Source organism: Phyllopteryx taeniolatus, chromosome 19 (genome assembly GCF_024500385.1).
Source record: "Phyllopteryx taeniolatus isolate TA_2022b chromosome 19, UOR_Ptae_1.2, whole genome shotgun sequence".
NCBI classification, from domain to species: domain Eukaryota; kingdom Metazoa; phylum Chordata; class Actinopteri; order Syngnathiformes; family Syngnathidae; genus Phyllopteryx; species Phyllopteryx taeniolatus.
The window spans coordinates 17,592,398-17,609,730 of record NC_084520.1 but is presented as its reverse complement, the minus strand read 5'-3'; the positions used below and the strand labels follow the sequence as shown (position 1 = coordinate 17,609,730).

At 44.7% G+C, this 17,333-nt stretch overlaps 1 long non-coding RNA gene across 4 annotated transcripts in view; it reads right to left on the bottom strand.

Annotated features, from left to right (window-relative positions):
* Positions 1-17,333, bottom strand: part of LOC133469751 (uncharacterized) — a 152,327-nt gene that overhangs the window by 51,640 nt on the left and 83,354 nt on the right. For all 4 annotated transcript variants that reach the window (XR_009785774.1, XR_009785777.1, XR_009785775.1 and 1 more), the window contains one exon: positions 13,420-13,568. This is a non-coding gene — a long non-coding RNA (uncharacterized LOC133469751). The remainder of the gene's footprint in view (positions 1-13,419; positions 13,569-17,333) is intronic.

The following is a 17,333-nucleotide window of genomic DNA, read 5'->3' as shown; positions in this document are numbered from 1 at the left end:
CCGTAGAGCGGTTTGTTTACAGTGAGCATGCTGAAGTTTTTTGTCGCCTGGAAGCTTGCGTGACGTCACCGCGAAAAGCTCTTGACGTGACTACAAGTGAAGCCGCCCTGTGAACTGCGATGAATAATCGAGTGCTTCCCAGAGAAGGCAGCAGCACTCTTGGTGGTACGAGGTTAATATTCTCACGTCATTAGGTGGCCCGGCCGGACTGACGGCTCATTGAATCGGGCGGCGAATGATTTCCTCATGCCGCAGAGGACAGAGCACTTCAAAGGGAAGCGGGAGGGAAGGGGGTCTGTGGGTTGGGGGGCGTCTGAGGTCAGGACAAGCACTCCACTTTGATTAATGACCGGAGCTGGGCAGAGGTTGCCGGTAGGTAAGAATGTGACGGAGAATTGGATGTGAAAGCGGGGGAGCGACTTTAAGCAGGATTTGACCCGGCTGCGGAAAAAACTCCCGCCCGCCCGCTTGCGCTCGCTCCGTCACCGTCGGCCTGACTTGATGGCTTGTGACTGGCAAGCCGACGCACCCTCTGGCTCGTGTAGTCGCCACTTTCCACTTGTTGCCTGACAGCTTCACCTAATCGTCGCATGAGCACTCGCTGATACCGGACAGAATGGAGTCTAATGTAACCTCGATACGGGAAACGCTCGCAGGTGACGGATAGCCCACATTCGCAAGAAGTGATGAACGCCCCCCTGCCCCCCAAAAATGACAATTGCCTTTGCAGTGTTACCGTTGAACGAGTTCCGTGACCGATCTGGTAACTCATTTGACTCAGCTCTCACATACATTTCCCCCCTTGAAATGAATTGAAATTCGATTAACCCGTTACAGCCCCCCCCAAAAAAAATCTGTAAAGCGGTGCCTTGAGATACGAGTTAAATTTCTTCCACAGACACACTGGTAACTCAAAACACTCATATCGCAATGCATCTTTTACCACTTCTCTCAGTGACTCAATAAACTGTGATAATCCATCCATCCATCCATTTTCAGAGCCGCTTCGCCTCACGCGGGCCGCGGGCCGCGGGCGTGCTGTAGCCTATCCCAGCTATCTTCAGGCGAGAGGCGGGGTACACCCTGAACTGGTCGCCAGCCAATCGCAGAGCACATACAAACAAACAACCATTCGCACTCACATTCACACCTATGGGCAATTTAGAGTTGTCAATTAACCTAGCACGCATGTTTTTGGGATGTGGGAGGACACCGGAGTGCCCGGAGAAAACTCACGCAGGCACGGGGAGAACATGCAAATTCCACACAGGCGGGGCCGGGGATTGATCCCCGGTCCTCAGAACTGTGAGGCAGACGCTCTAACCAGTTGTCCACCGTTCCGCCAGCTGTGATAATATTAATAATTTTTCGCAGAGGATAAAGAATATATGGCTGAGAGTGCTGCGATATTTTCTGTCTATATGTGTTGTTCCACCGTTTGTGTTACAGGGGCACTCATAACTAAGGCCCAACTGATTAAACGGCCGGCCGATTTAATTGGCCGATATCAGCAAAGACTTATTTGCACATTGTCTCATGTTGTAATGTGTTAAAGTTAATGAGATTCAAACAAACAAATCAGCAACTATCGGCCGATTTTATTTGCCGATTTTTCTCAATGGAAAGTTAAACAAATACTGAAGCGCGTAGTGTTATAAAAAAAAAAATGAAACGTTCTCCCTGTAAGTCACATCATGTTGTAAGCATTAGGGGACCATAAACATTTATTATTCATTATGTATTTTATAATTTAATCAGTTATCGGAATTTGACTCTTCCAAAATCCGAATCGGCGTCGGTCCAGATCCATCCATATCGATTGGGCCCTTGGCGTTAGTCAAGGTAGCGGTGTAAACTGTGAAAAGCCACCAGAAATCAGCGCTTGAAAAAATGCTTGGTGAAAAAGTGCAGGTAAAGAGTGAAAAAGTTTCATTGTGTGTGAAAAGGCGAGCTCTCTTCACGGCTTTCCGCCGCCAATAGGTTTCACTCCTTTTGTAAACAACAAAAGTCCTAATCCGCTTGATCTCCGACTGTGAACGGGCAGTCAGGAATGCGAGCGGCGCTGAACGCAACGCACGCACCTGCGAGGGCAATGTGCTGCACGCACACACGCAACGACAACAAACGCACACTAGGCAGCTGGAAACCTTTTAATTAGCGCTAATTACCTTAGCCGAGAAGGCTCGTCAGGCTAGAAGGGATTTGTGTCAGCGCGCGAGAGATCAAAAAGACGGGAGGCGCTCACGTTTTTCTTCCGCTGAGTCAAAAACTAATAAGGAGGCCGATAATGGGGCCCGCGAGGATAACGACCCAGGTGGCGGCGCGTAATCCCCGCTCAGGACCAAAACCGCCGACACAAACGCTCCTTTGACTCTGGGCCGTTTCTCACCCTTCGACAGTTCAAGTCGAACATATTTGAACACGAAAACAAAGAGCAATCGTAAAACGTATATTGTGGTGCCGTTCAAACTGAAATGATGATGTAACCGTCTCGATGTGTCACAAAACTTTGCCGGTGCTAATAGAAAAAATACGATAGTGATATTTTCGCGACAGTATCACGATACAAATCCCAATAATTTATCAATGATAACATCAAGTTACAACTTGTGGTATCCTATTGCGATACTTTTCCATTTTGCCTTCTAGAATGATATCCCAATACAACTCGATAGCAAAATATTTTTCCAACAAAAACGATAATATTACGATACAGCCTTTTATAGGATATCACAATATTTTGACAATGAAAATAATATCACAATGCAACTCGTGATTATCGCAATATTTTTTGCAACAGTAGTGAACAATGCTGTGATATTTTGCCATCTGGACTGTTTCAGTGTCACGATACAGCTTGTGATTCAAGATATTTTTGCAACGGCGATATCACGATACAACACTCAATAGGATATCGCAAATTGGACTATTTCACATTGCAACTTGTGTTACACCATCCCCATACTTTTCCATTTTGCCATCTAGATTCATATCACGAGCGTCCACAACGGTAACAAATCGAGACGTTATCAAAATATTTTTCCCATCAACAATGTTAATATAAATCTTCACAGGCTGGCACGATATTTTGCCCACGATAATGATATCGCAATACTGCTTTCCACACGTGAAAGAGTCAGGCCTCTAAAGTGACAATTTGCAGGATTGCTGTGTGAAACCAGCTCAGGAATGTCTAATTGCTGATCAAATTTTCCCTTCAAAGTTCAAAGTGCCTAAAATTAAAGGGCCTATTCCCCCGCCCCCTTCCGTTACATACGAGGTGGTCTTTCTTGTGCAATGAGTCGGGGGTCTGAGAAGATTGTCACTTCAAAGCCGTGTCAAAATGGGATTAAGCGGTTTTTTTCTTTTTTTTACCTTCTTGTGTTACTTCCGAATGGGGCAAATTTCTGTGATCATTGCGTACAAAGTCCACTGTGTGACTTGAAGTCTCATTCACTTTGTGTCGCCATTGTTATGAAGGCGAAGGGGGGAGAAAAACAAGCCTTTGTCTGTGACCACAAGAGTCATCTGCGATGAAGGGGACACATTGAGAACCGGGGAACCTCTCTCGCGCTCTTAGGGGGACTTTTTCTTTTTTTGTAAGCAGAGGAGAGAATCCTCAAATCATTTAGCCAAACAAAGGAGCGGCGTGGAAAGGGCAAAAGAACAGACGCAGGAAACAGATGAATAAGCAACATCAATTACCAGCCGCCGACCTCGAGAGGCCCGGATTACGCCGCGCAATCTCACGGCAAGCGGCTGCACATCGCAGCTGACAAGCCCACAGAGGGCACGGGAGGGCTCAAAAGGGTCATGAAGCCCAGCCCAACAAGCCTGTGAATTCCTTCGGACGTGGTGTGTCAGAGGAGGGGCACCGCTAGTAAACAAACCCTTTCATGTCATTCGAGCAAGGCACAGCCATTGAGAAATGGCTTCAATGACATTTGGAGCCGGAGTTTGAACGTTCATGACGATTTTACATGAAGTCAATTGCTTGGAAGGGAGACGGGAATGCCGGCCACAATTTACATTTCAACTGTTAAATGGAGGAACGCATGTAGACAGACGATATAACAATACTCGCGGGCAATGTATTCTTTATCCTCCACAAAAGACGACTAACATTACTGCAGCTTACAGAGTCAGTTGTGAAACACTTCTTTCTGTGTGTCTCTGTCTGTACTACGCTGCCACCAGGTGGCCAACGAATGCACACCAGAAGGAGCGGCACAATGCATATTGAAATGAAGCCAAAAATGTGGCAAAAACTGTTGAACTCTTTACATTCTATTTAATTATGTCATAACAGGATGTTAGTTCTGATGAAAAACAATGCTATATATTGTTTGCTATATTCTGCCATCACAATAGAACATTTTGGTAATATTTTAGAGATATTTAGCAAATAACAATCATAATACCCTGACAAAACAATTGAATAATTGCATATGTGCTAATCTGGGTTGCTTGTCCAATTAGCCAGCGAAAGCGCAAAGAGAAGAAAAATGACTTAATACCTTACAAATGATCATTTATAATGCAAAGATTTGCAAAATCATTATATTGTATTTCAAAATTTGCAGCACCTCCTCCTTCCCGGTCCGCCATAACTCACAATAACGCATATGTTACCATCAGAGAGAACTTGCTTAAAATTCAATCCACTTTTGCGTCATTATCATTCATCAAGATAACGAATGACTCCTTCAGAGTATGGTAATTATCGTTTGATAAATCATCATCTGAAAATTAACTGGACGTCAAAACATTCATCGGGCGAGGGGGGGGGGGGTGATGAATGGAGGATGATTGCGGTGATGAATTGTGTTCATCTGGCCGCTGCGTATGCGGTGAAACGGCTAAGCAGCTCGAGATGGATGGGCCGCGCAAAAAGCTGCAAGGTCAGAGCGGCCCCCACCCCCGCACCCAAAAAAAATGCTTTAAAGATGGGGAAGGAATAAAGAAAAAGTGTGCATAATTGTACGCGTGCCTTACTCAGGTTATTTCCTTCCTGGATGTTTGTAGTGCTGAAACAACCAGTCAACAAATACAACTTATTTAACTCAAGCTGATTGTCACTCGTTACGTTTAAACAGTGAATACAGTGGAGACCTGGCCGGAACGCCAATAGCAAAAATTTGCAGATAATTAATGCAAATTATAATTGCATTGGGGAAAAAAACATTTTTGAGAAAATTTATTATTATTTTTTTTTTTTAAACCCAAAAATTATTGAATAACCGCCACTAAGCATTTTCGGGGTTGATTTTTATTTATTGATTAACAAAGTATCGACCAATAATTGGCTCGCTCACGTTGACGATTTAAAGTGAATGGCTCAACAAACGTGCCGTTATTTTTGCTTTCCTGAAGAGAAAGAGAAAAAAAAAAAAAGATGGTTTTGGAGCTGCGAGGATTCTTCTGCCTGTGAGTATTGTTAAACGCGCTGTCAGTATGTGCTAAGCACTGCATGTGTTCAAACAGCAGTTGTTTAAAAGTTTACAACTACCGCAACATCAATACTACTTTTGTTAGCCAGTCTATGGTATTTCGCATTATGTGTTAGCATTAAGCTTACAGACCTTCGTACGACAAACTTATGCGCTTTAGTTAAATACACAACATAATCTTTTTTTTTTACAGCAAACTTCAACTTCAATAAACACGCAAAAAAACTGAACAAGCGAGAGCTCGTAACTGGAAACCCTCTAAACTGGGGCACTTGTAAGTCAAGGCACCCCTGTATTGTATTTTGGGCACTGGCTGTGATCGATACGGAGGTGAGAGAGGGAGGCTGGCTTTGTCTGTGTCGGAAGTCACGACAGGGCGCGTGAAGGCGTTCCTCACACTTGCTCCCGTCATTTATCAGCACCCCTTCATTGGCCTACCGTCAGTGACAATGAAAAGATTTCACAACAGCGCCGGCCGGGCAGAAAGTCATTCCGGCGAGTCATCCGTCATTTGGAGCCCAGCGGCCATTCCACTGACCTAATCGCGAATGCGTCAATGCGCGCCGGAGACTTCACAAACTGCCCTCGTTATAAGGCCGGCTTATTGGGCGGGACCGAGACTTCCCGCAAAACTGTCCAATCGTACGTCAGGATATTGTGGTCAAGTCATTTATCCTTTCACACATTGTGATTTTGAGTTTGACTTCTCGTCTTCTTGAGCAAATGGCGAGCAACGGGAACTTGCTGTCGTATAGCGTAAAAAGGGTTCAACTGATCTGCAAGGCGGATGTATTCCGCAAAACAAGCTTTTAACAACAACTCAAGGCAATCACGAGCCTCCCGGTCTGCTCGGCAACATAAGTGTCGAAAGTCAGGCCTTCAAAATAAAAGCACGCCAGTATAATAAGAGTTTCACCACACTTTATTTGGCCCTCTGCTAGTTTATTTAGCAGTTGCACTGAAACGATTTTGCGCTTGTTTATTGAGTGTGACTGTTCAGTAAGCCGCCACGTGGTCCAAGAAAGTGTGGTGAATCTGTGTTATTATGCAGCGTGCTTTTATTTTGAAAGTCTGACTTTTGACAGGATGTGTGAGACAGATGTTGCTTTGAGTTGTTAGGAAAAGCTTGCACTGAGGATTACGCATTGCCGTCTGTTGAAACCTTTATACACAACTTATGAAATTCTTCACTCCATGTCGATTCTGAGAAATGATTAGCTGAGCTGTGTTTTGTTTTTTTTGTACAATAACTGAGCAGAAAACAAAAACCAACCAAGACAAAATATATACGTAAAATAAACTAATCATACAACAACTGGCGCATACAAAAACCGAGCTACCGTAGTGCTTTATTTTGCCAACAGTGATAGCAGGATACGACTCGTGATACGATATCATGATACTTTGCCATCAACGATGGCTTTAACCCATTTTTGATCATGTTTGGATGATTACTGTAAACAAGATGGTTTTATTTTGAAATTGTTGGTGTTAGGGAAAGGGGGTGCGCCATCTCTGCGTGTCTTAAAAAGTCTTTTCACTTTATTTGAATTTAAAGCCACACCGAAAAAGTCATTGCTGATGTTCACGTGAATTATCTCACGCTAAAACAAAGTATCGGGTAAGGAACAAATATTCCTCGTATGTGGCCAAATGCTATTACTCCGCTAACCATCAGCAATTATCTTCCTGTCAAAGCTCCAGGTGACAAATTCTCCCTGTGGCCGAGCGGGTATCGTCAAGCCGACGTGTGCTTCGTGCGACGGCTAGCTAAATCGGCTGACAGACAAATGGGCTGCCTTGGCAATGCTAGGCCCATCATTCCGGGCTGGGGAGGAAGGAATCAGCTGACCCCCCCCCCCCCTCCACCCCTTACCATCCTCCATACACGAGGGTCTTAAATAGTGCAGATTCTGTATGTAAGCTCTCTTTCCAAAATATGAGAATTATTAATGGCTTTTGCGGTGCGCCCGTTTCATCTTGTGCCAAGTTGCGGTCATCGCTTTTACCTTGGGCTCGTTTGTCTTTTACAGATGGTTGCGGAAAAACAGGAACTGCACTTTATCCTTACAGCAGAGGAAGTGCGTGCATGCGCGCGCGTGTGTGTGTGTGCGCGTGCAAGAGGTGGCAAACGTACTGACACTCTGGACTTAAGTAGAAGTACAAATACTCTGCTAAATGTAGAAGTACTGACTAACTCAAGTCCTTTACCCAACAAAAAAAAGTACAAACTCTGACAAAAAAGTGACGCGCCTGTTTTGACAAAGGAAGGAATAGAGAGTACTTATGTCTTTTAAAATGTACAGAGTAAAAGTAAAAAGTCATCAGGAAATCTGTGGTTTGGTTTGCGTGAATTTGCCTATTTGCAGATTTTGGGGGAACCGATCCTCCATTTTCACGCCATCTGGTGGCATCTTTGTGCTGAAGTGAAATGAGAAGCTTCATCTAGACAAAAACATTTATTTGCCGCCGTCTGGTCACATCTGCACACAATTACAGCACAGTATAAACCTTTTTAGGTTTTAGTCACAGATTGTCTCTGTTCGCGGCAAGGCTCTGTCCCCGTCCCCTTCTGAATAGAAGCACAGATACCTCAAACATCTACTCAAGTACAGTCACTAAGTATTTGTTATTTAATTACTTCCCACCACTGGTGGGAGCGCTAATAATAGCACGCAGTCATCCCTCATGAGCTACATGTGGCAGCGTGACGCTAGCGGTATTTAAAAAATAAATAAATAAAAAAGGCGCAGCTGCATGTGAAGGGCCGTCAACATTCCGCCGAGGCCCAACGCGCCTCATCGAGTGACGCTTAATTGCTTCGCACCTCCGCCGAGGCTCTCTCCTCGGCCGACGATTAATAACCAGAGTTGTCGTTCGCGGCGTGCGAGTTTGGAGCGGAGGTGAGAGAAAGCGTACATCCAAAGGGGCACGCATACCTTCAGCCACACGGCACTTTTCACAGCGAGGCCATACGGCAGGTCCAAAGCCAGGATCCAACTCCATCACGCTGGCGTGACACTGCGGGTAAACGATTGCCTCGGCTTTTTCACCTCTTGACCCGTTGAACCTTGGCTACACAACAGACATACTCAACTAGTTTAATAGTGAACAGGGGGTTTTATAGTTGTCCCCAGCAATTCAACCGTTTACTGCCACCAACAAATGTATTCGTCGAGTGCGTTTTTTTTTAAGAGGGCATCGTCCAAGCTTGTCTGTGAAATTTCGTTGTTTTTTTTTTAAACCACTGTCATGACAAACATATCGCTGCAGAGGGCGCCGTTACATCGCTTTGGATTTGAGATCAGCACAGCTTTTGAGGAGAAGATCAAGATTAGGCGGTGGATCTCGGCTTGTCCCGTCAAGCCTGAGGGAGAGAAATACTCCTACTTTGGAAGTCGGACAAGTGCAGGCACCTTACACTCAAACAGTGAATGTCTCACGGTATTTAGTAGAAAGTGTGCGTCTTGATTGCGAGACAAGATGACTCAGTTCATGGAGTGAATGGCACACGGCAGTAAAAAAAAAAGCAACACGAGCCATACGGTGAGTCAGCGTTTTCGGAATGCGTCAGGTCGTACAACCGGCGGGGAGCTTCCGATCGCTTGTTTACCTTGTACACTGTGCAATTAAGGACTTTGTTGTGCAAAAAGAAGAGAGAAAAAATCGTTATCAAATCAAATACTTGAAAACAAGGCTACTTGCACAGTTAATTATATTTGCAAAGAGTTGAGAAAATTTGATGACATGAAGACACCTCAAAGGTCTGGCCAAGAAGCGCGTGCAGGTATTTTTATATCTTAGTACGTGTAAATGGTTCAGGCGCATAACACAGGAAGACGCGGACGATTGGTCTGACAGGATTCCAGCGGGGTCGGTTTCACACAGGCCACCTTTTGTTATCGTTCTTGATCAAGACGAACTGGACTCGCTTGAGTAACCGAATTCGTCACGCGATTTATTATTGAAGGTACACTGACAGTTTTACAACGTGAAATCGGATTCATCATTCAGTTGGCCAACTTGAAGAGGATCCAAAAGATTTTTTCCCCATTGGGTACGTTGGCCACTTCAAACATTAGTTAAGTCGGACTAACAAGCCTCAAAATCGTAAGTAGTAGTTGCGATCAACTCCTTCAGTTACAAAAGTTACAAAACAGAATCTCTGCCCTTGGCATTCAGAGCGACTGGCAAGAAATCCATAACTGGAGGACGTCCCACTGGGATCCAAAACCCTAATTAATAACTTGCTTCTCATATCTTTATCAATACGGGCCAAAACTTCACTATCCTTTTGTTTCCAACCTTGGCATTTTGTCTCCGGCGCAGATTATTGATGATTTTCTGGCCGCGGTGCCGCTCCTCGTTTGTCAGGATTATTGCTGAATTTTGAAGCTGTCGCGCGTGAGAGCGCCAGCGGATCGATGGGCGTCCGCCGACGCCTTTGTCGTATTGGCAGCGGCGAACGGCTCGTCCTCGCTAAATTGCGTCTCCATCTATTAGCTGTCCGTTGATCCTCGGTGAGGTCACTCCGTCTGTCATCCCTCCAATCAAACGGCTGATGCGTGAAGGAGCGGGATACAAGATTGAGACCTAGCCCTGCCGCGAATAGTGAACAAATAGTCACGATGCACCTACCGCCGAATTTGTAGAATTGCCCATAAACTGGAAATATGCTGAGGGACAATAAGAATGACTCTAGAAGGCAGGCAAAATAACATGTTTCATGAGATTTTTATAAAATTGCATCATTTCCGTGACGTCATTTTCAGTGAATCGGGCATTCACTAAATATTAAAACAAACTCAATTAGTGAAAAATACAGCAAGATGTTAAGAGGAGCTGATAGGCTTAATCAGCACTGTGTCATTTCCTCGAAAAGGATTTATATTAAATATGTACATTTGAACACAAAGTAGTTACACAGTGCAAGTTTAAATACCGGCTTGACTTTGTCCCTGATCAATTCCAAGCCGTTTGCACAGAAAAAAAGGGTGGAAATCTCATCTTTTATAGGCAGCATAAAGGCGGTTTGTGTTTGTAGTTGACACTTATGCCATCCGACATGAGTGAACTTTCATTTTGTGCTCAGCAATATTATTTCAACCTGACAAGAGCATGCTGCTAGCAACAAATTCAGCCAAAATTGCAAACAAATACAGTTAAAAAACAGACGTACATGGCAGGAAAGCGCGAGTGTCTGGTATCATATTCCCCCCCCCCCCCCCCCCCCCCCCCACACACACCGACACCGCCCGCATAAAAAGGCAAAGAAGTGCAACAATGGCTATTGCTGGAAAAGTGCTTTAAAGTTAAAGCTGATGGATGGCTTGTCAAAAAAATAATTGCGGCGCTCGGAAAGTGGGTCTGAGAGCGCGGAGGGTGGGGGAGGCGGGGAGGGTGGAGGGTACGCGGCGTGAGCGTGATGGGAAGTGACAGTGGTCTGTCAAGACGCAGTGGCTGCCCGCCGCCGTGTGAAGGCTCGGCAGAGAAGGTGGCAGAACAGAGCGGGCTGTCACGGCGCAAAAGTGCCTTCGATACAAAAGGAATCCGCCTGTCAGACCTGCTCGGCGGGTCCAGGGCAGAGGACGGAATACGGCGGAATCGGTGTCGGGGCCCGGGCCGCCGCCCCGGCCCGCGGGTACAAATCACCAACGGCAACGGCGCTTCCTTTGCCCGTGACAACTCATTAATCACTCTGACAGGTCCGACCTTATTACACGGAATATTTGACACTTGAGCAATTGGATTGTCAACGGCATCCTATTATGAATGCAATTCAAATTGAATCCGGCCCTCTTGTTGTAATTCCCAGAAAGCCTGTTATCTTTTTTTGAGGCGACCTTGAGAGGCAATCGCTACTCGCTCTGACGATATGCAATACAACTTACTGCACGTGGAAGCATATACAGTATAGTGTTCCCTAGCTATATCATGTTTTTAAAAAAGAAAATGTTTTTTTTTTTTTTTTTAACAGAATACCGAAGTGCCTTGACTTATGAGTAGGCCAGATCAGATTCCAAAATGTATCGCTGTTTCATGGTATTACAATTAAAGCTCTAAAATGTATTATTTTGAAATGGTTGGATAAATAACTTTTTCATTTAAGTAAGTTTTAATGAGTTAAAATGTGTTTTAAAATGGTTTTATATGATCTGTCATATTTGATTTTCCCTTCTGGGTAGTTCTGGAACATATCCCCGTGATAAACGTTTCTGTAACGCTGTAACCCTCAGACGCCACAAGATGGTGCCAAAGGGACTAGGGAAGTAGTAATTGGCGTCATGGAAGTAAGTTGCGGCGATACAGTACATCTAGACTGTTCTTAGATCTTTGCATCTCGTCGGGGAGGAGATAAGTTTAGCCCGGGTTGTTAGTGGAAGTTATGGAGCGTCTTTGTTGCATGTGTATGTACAAATTTCACTGCACAGTAAAATGTCTGGATGTCCTGCTACCATTTTGTACGGTCTCCGTGTGAGACAGGCTACTAACTAACTAATTAACTAACCGTGTTTGTTAATTTAGGTTGGGGTCAGACGGACTAAGTCGGGAGCGTCTCGGGGCTGTGTCATCGTGACGAGGTGACATCGATACCAGCGCACGGCGCCGGCTGATTTGTCCTGGCTCGGCCCGCGTCACGAGAATGACAGCTCGGGAAATGTGTCCCGATGCACGACGTGTCTCGCTGCCCGCCAGGAGTCCTAATTACAAGCTCGGCGTGAGAGTTAATGACCGAGAGGTGGGAGCAGCAGCTGGGCGACTGGAGGGGCCGCCGCCGCCGCCGCCGCCGCCGCCCTTCTGCTTGACATTTGCTCGCAACTGGGCCACCTCGTGTCCTGCTGATACACGAGTCAGCGAAGTAGCGGCCACGCTTTGGATCTTGATTACTTGCCATTTAGAGCAAACATCTCCCTGCAGGTAGCCGCGCAGCCATGAATCCCTTGCAGGCGAGTCATTTATGCTTGATAAATGACACAATGGCACGTTCCACTCCACTCGTAGTGCACGCTCAGGACAATTCAATAGACTGTAGGCCCTCAGAATCTCTAGCCTTGTCCGATTAGTATTATGCTAACTTACAGGGGAACCCCGTTGCCATGCTAACATGATTAGCACAACAATTATTATTATTTTTTTACTTTTTAGCAAAACTATAACACACTATAACACAGTTAGATGAGTTTTCCATTGACTTGACACGTTAAGAATCCTCATTGTGAAAACCAATAAAATTTTAATATTTATGTCGAACCTGTGAATGCCAAAACAGACAGCGAATGTGATACAATATCAAAGAAAAATCTCAAAACAATGAAACAAATGGAAATGATGACAATCGTAACAATTTAACAAAGCTCATTGTAATGTCAAATAAATTGCTAACTCTTAAGTGGATTAGAAGCGTTGTCCGATTAGCATTATGCTAACTTACATCCTACCACAGTTAGCAAAAAAAGGTAGGTGAATACGGCATTTATAGAATTTGAACAATCGTTGAAGCAACTGAGTTTATTATTTTTTATTTTTTTTTGCTACAACTGCAGCCGGTGTGTGTGTGTGTGTGTGTATATTCTAAGGGCAGAAATGTAGCAGCTTGCCAAGCTCGGTGCACTTTATATCCGATCAATGGCACTTGATGATTTCCCGCCGCTCCAAAATGTCTTTTCTATTAAATCAAATGGCCGCACCTACTTGTTATTAAACCCAAGGTCTTCCGCGTTAAATGTATCACTCGGGGATTTACATACGCGGCAGTTCCTTGGTCACTTTGATTTATTAACGTCTCATCTGCCAGACAGCGGCTGACGTAGTGTCACTTCGGGTGCCGCGTGCGCGTTAAACAGCCCTGACGAGCCGATTGCGGGTACAAACGACATTGTCGACACGCCTCGTGCGTGTAATATCCAATCGACTGCGATTACACCTCATCAGCACCTGTTAATGGTCGGAACACCCCGGAAGAACTCACCAGTGGGACGGTTGGGGTTTTGTTACGCATTATGGCAACAGCAGCATGCCAGCGTCGTTCGTGTCTGCTCATTCGCCGACCAACACGGCGCCCTTCTCGATATCCTCACGTGGCTTGGATTCGTTGCAAAGACTTCTCAATGAGTGTGACTGTAGGACCAAAAAAAAACAAACAACACAGTTCAGTGTGAAAAAATACAAAAGTGTGTCTTCTTTTTAGAAATGTGCAACATCAATTGTCAAAACACCAAGAGCTTTTCTTAATTTATGAAAGTGCATTATCAATAGTTTGTCTTCTTTTTAGGGAAGTGCAAACTCAATAGCTTGTCTTCATATTTTGAAAGTGTAACATGAATGAATAGCTTGTCTTTTTTTTCCCCAGAGAGCGCAACATCAACAGTTTGTCTTCATTTTCGGAATGTGCAAAATCAACGGTTTGGCTTATTTTTTTAGGAAACCACATTTTTAATTTGTCTTCTCGTTGGGAAAGTGCAACATCAAGTGTTGGCATTCTTTTTAGGAAAGTCAAAATCCAACAGTTTGTCTTCTTTTTAGTAAAGTGCAACATCAATAGCTTGTTTTCCCTTTTTGAAAGTCCAACATCAACATGGTCTTCTTTTTAGGAAATGAACAACGCCGGCAGGCGCAACGGTGACAGTTGAAATAGTGAAAGTAAATGGCACAATATTCATTTTTATAACCAATGAGCACCATGGCTGCTATGCATCAAGTCGACACCAACACCAACACGGTCCGCCTGGACCTCTTTGCAAGGCCTCAACGTCACCGTGAAAATGATGTCCGTCAAGCGTCTTCAAAGGCAGAGTAGTTTGGCTGTATTTGAGTTGTGTGCTACAGGTGGCCATTGAGTGTCCCTTCATGAAGCTGGGTGAGTTTCAGTAACAGTAGCTGTGTGCGTGCGTGCGTGCGTGCGTGCGCGCGCGCACCTCCCGGCTGCTGTCGGTGTATTAATCACCAGCCATGCGTGCTGCGAAGGGACGGCTGCAGGAAATAAAGACACGGCGGCGGTGTCAGGTGTGCGCCCTGATGTGACTCCCTCAGACAAGAGGCTCGCTATTGACAGGGTGAGAAGGGGCTGACGGCTGGCTGCTGGGGAGGCAGCCATCACTCCTCCTCCACTCAGTCACCTTGGCTCTGACGCAAAGTCATCAAAGTGCACGCCATTATTCCCGCCGCCTCACACCGGCGTTATCTCAACATCGAGAGAAGGGCTCAATGTCAGCCCCAAGGACACGCAAACACCCTACATTGTATAAACACACACGCATGCTACGCGCTACCAAGTAGGGCTGTGCGATTAATCCAGTTTTTGGGTCAGATTATTTTTCCTCAAATACAAACCAAAAAAAAAAGGAAACAAAAGGAACAAAAATAACCATAATAATACCCGAGTGGTTAACGTCGCCCTAAAGCGTTTTGCATGCAAAAGGGTCAAAGGCAAATTGAAAAGTCGTGAAAACTTTCAAGGAGAAACAAAAATAACTTAATTTTTAATAATACCTTCATAGCTAACATTTCGTTTGATTTCTGATTAAGGACTTTCTGGACTTTATCAACTCTAAACATTCTTGAAACGACATCTGCTGTTTACATGACAACAGTGTTTTTGGAGCCTAAAAAAACATTTGACAACAAAATACGGTTAACGTTCCCCTTTTAAACTAAAAATAGACATCTGCTAACATAGTCACAGTAAATGTACATAAACGTAAATAAATAAACCAAAATAAATCCAGCAGAACCTGTGGGCCGACTGGCACTTCACACGTCCAAACTGGTGCGGTGGAGAAGAAGGCAAAAATCATCATTTGCGCAGTCGCTCTGCCTTGGTCACATGACCCGGAAAGGTTTGTTTGCTAGCGGTGCCATACGAGATCGCTAAAGCGTCTCTCACCCACGACAGAAGTACAGAAAGGACCGAGACGTCAAGTTTTCCAGCGGGATGGATTGGTGGCGCGTTATCGGTGATATCGGGTGGCTGCGACGCCACGACCCTTCGCGGGAGACGACGCCTCTTCCCGCTGGCCTCCAAAACGGAGGCTTATTTAAGAAACAATTAGGAGCATACACAAAGCAATTTGCAGCCGGTCCAAGAGCTGGGAGTGTGGCGGCGGCGAAGGGGCCTTTCAGTGCTGATTTATCACGCTGTCACCTTCACGAGGCAACGTAATTAATAGGAGCGCCCACTTCTAATTCCGCCCACTTCCACGCTCGGCGGAACGCTTTTGATTTATGGCGGCCCGGGACTTTGCATTCTATCAGTTCATTCGCTCGTTATTTATGCTGATGACCAATTTCGCTGGGTCGTCGTCGTCGTGCCGCTCGCGACTAATCAAAGAGAATTAGGGTGTACTGCATTATTCCGACGCCGCTCGTTTATCTTGGCGGCTGAAGGACGACGGGGGGAAGAAAAGCAAGACTCGTTTCACGTTTCACGACGTGTTTGCAGCCGCAACTCGGATCACGGTGCAACCTTGGCTTGCGAGTCCCCAAATGACGGACGAGATTTTCCAGTTCGGTCCCCTTTTTTGCTTTCTCAATATTTCTGCCACATTTTCCGTTTTTTCTTCCGTGATGACGGACAGTTACATTTGCAAGAGACTTGATCAGTAATGACATTTTCTGCTTTTGCTTCCGTGACGATGGACAGTTAGGTTGAAGGTTACCAAGTTGTTTTGTTTTTACAGTTTATTTCTGTGATTATAGACAATTAAAACATTTTGTGATCTTTAAAAACTTGCCTCTGTCATATTGACGCCGAGAACATGTTCTGGTTTTACGACTGTGATGATGGATTCTTCCAAAATGTTCTCGTTTCTACATTTTACTTCTGTGATGTAAGAGATTTTCTTGTGTTCTTATTCGTATTTCTGTGATGATGGACAGTTAGGTTTTCTCACGTCCGTAAAATTACTGAGACAACATTTTTCTTGTTGCACAATGCCGGGCAGTTACAAGATGTTCTGGTTTTCTATATATTTGATGTTGTGATATCGGGAGTTCTGACATTTTCTCATCAGATCGTTTTACTTTACTGCGATGACGGGCAAGTCCGAAATGTTCTCATTTCTACATTTTCCTTCTGGCATACAGACAGTTATGAGATTTTCTTGTTTTCTACTTTTACAAGCTGTGATGATGGCCAGTTAGAAAATGTTCTCATTTTATTTCTGTAATGAGAGTTAGAAAATATTCTGATTTGGATTTTTTTTTTTCCTGCAATGATGGTAACATTTTCACGTTTTACCACTGTGACGATAGTCAGTTACGTTTTTACGTCTTACGCTGTGATATCGACAGTTGTGACATTATCGTTTTCTCGTATTTCTGTGATGACGGACAGCTAACACATTTCCTCGTTTTGTAGTTTTACATCTGTGACGACGATTGTGCCATCGTTTTTTTCCATTTTACTTCCGTGATATAGAGATGTTTGAGATTTTCTTTTTTTCGTCTTACAGCTGTAACGAAGGGCACTTACAAAATGTTCTCGTCTTATTTCGGTGACGAGCGTTGCAACATTTTCTCACCACAAAAACGGATCACAAGGAGCAATCAAGCACGAGAAGTCCCGTTTCCAAGTTTCCCAAGCACAAGAGCCTATTTCACCCTCCATAAAGTACAACACTTCACAGCCTCCTGACCAAAGAGCAACAAACTCACAAACCCACAAAAGTCACGACAGACATAGCCGCAAGGTGCTACTTTCAAAATGCGCACACGTACACAAAAAAAGAAAAAACCAGGAGGATACTCCTCGGCCGAACAAGTCCATCATGGTCACCGCGGCGGTAATGCATCATAAACGACGCCGCAGATTAATACGACACATTATTAGAAAACGAGATCAATCGGATGACATTGTGGCGGGGTTTGTTGGGAAAATTACACCCG